This window comes from Arachis ipaensis, chromosome B01, assembly GCF_000816755.2.
Source record: "Arachis ipaensis cultivar K30076 chromosome B01, Araip1.1, whole genome shotgun sequence".
In the NCBI taxonomy this organism is placed as follows: Eukaryota; Viridiplantae; Streptophyta; class Magnoliopsida; order Fabales; family Fabaceae; genus Arachis; species Arachis ipaensis.
Genome location: NC_029785.2, coordinates 23865798 through 23867427, shown reverse-complemented (window position 1 = coordinate 23867427; position 1630 = coordinate 23865798).

The following is a 1630-nucleotide window of genomic DNA, read 5'->3' as shown; positions in this document are numbered from 1 at the left end:
GGTAGAATTGTCATTAAAAAAAATTTTAATTACAAAGGACGAAGTTAAATACAAATGCAACATTAAGGACGACTTTAATGGCAAAATAACAAGAGGGACGAATTCGATTCTGGCACTAAACTTAAGGGACCAAAATCGTACTTACCCCTAAAGAATAAAACCATATCCATTAACATTATATATCGAGTAGTTTGTGCCCTTATTTATTGGGTCTCAACTAAGTACAACTAGTTTCTCATTTTGTTATATCAATTAGATGCACTCTGACGTACGTATTCTCTGAATCAATGTGAAAAATCGTTGAGTGATGTATCAGGAACCTTACTAAACGGTTCCATGTTGAAGACACACGTAACAAAATTAAAGAACTCATGTCTTAACCCCACGGTCTACTGTTATTCCTATCATACATCCACAGATAATGACTTAGAATAATTTTGTCACAAAAACCTTAGAATTCAACCAACAATACAACTTATTAAAATTTTTAGAAAATTCAGCAGAATTTCTTCTATAATTAGAATCTCCCAGCAAATCCAATTATCATTTTCTCACAAAGTAAATATATTTTAAACAATTTAAATAAAATTTTGGCAGAGCTTCTCCTTAATTCAGAGACATCCCCACCAAATAAATTTATCACTTTTCACAGAGAAAATAGCTATAGGCATAAATTAGAACAAATATACATTCAATAAAACATCAAATCCTAGCCATTCCAGTGCGAAACCTCTTATTACTCCACAATTTTCCAGCAAACAAGAGTTTTAAGAAAGCACTACTATGCAACATTCTCCCATTTTTATCCTAAAACTCTATAGTAAGTCCAATATAAAACATAAACAATACAGCAAGTTTAGAGATAGAAAATCAACCTGAGTACTACACGAACAATCCACGATTAAAACTACACGACTTTAAAAAAAATTCTAAAATAGAAGTAAAGTTAGTAAAATCTATAAACTAATAAAGCAAGTGAAATCTAAAAATTAATAACTCTAAATGTCTATTTACTTTCATAAAAAATTAAACATAAAAAATTTGTAACTGATCTTATATTTTAAACTAAAGCTAATTAGAAATATTATATTACTCTATAATAGAAAATAACAAAAAATGTTATTCTTTTTTTCTATTCATGTTATTCACGAGAAAAATTAACAGATTATGACTTAGTAATTGTCATCCTAATTGTAAATTTTCTAACACATAACAAATTAAAATTACATAAATTAAGGTTTAAGATTTAACTACTCTAAATTTCTTAGTGAATGAATTACCTAAAAATAGTGGTGGCTCAAACAACTTCTCCGGAGTGGTGGCGGCAGCATGTACGCGTACGACATAGTGGCAACGGTAGCAGCGATGACCAACTTGGAAGGCTGCATTTATGCATTTAGGATTTCAGTTTAAAATATGCAAATATAAAATAGGATACAATATAAAGAGGGAGGAGGACAATCTACCCAGACAGAGAAAGGAGCCAACTCCGGCAAGCAGCAAAGAAATTGGTAGCGACACGATAGCGTTCCACACAACGCAAGTTGGTGGTGGCAGCAACCAATCCATGCAATCTTCGAAGGTTGGTGGTGGTGGCCAGTGCTGGCGAAGGGACTGCCGGAAGTGGTTT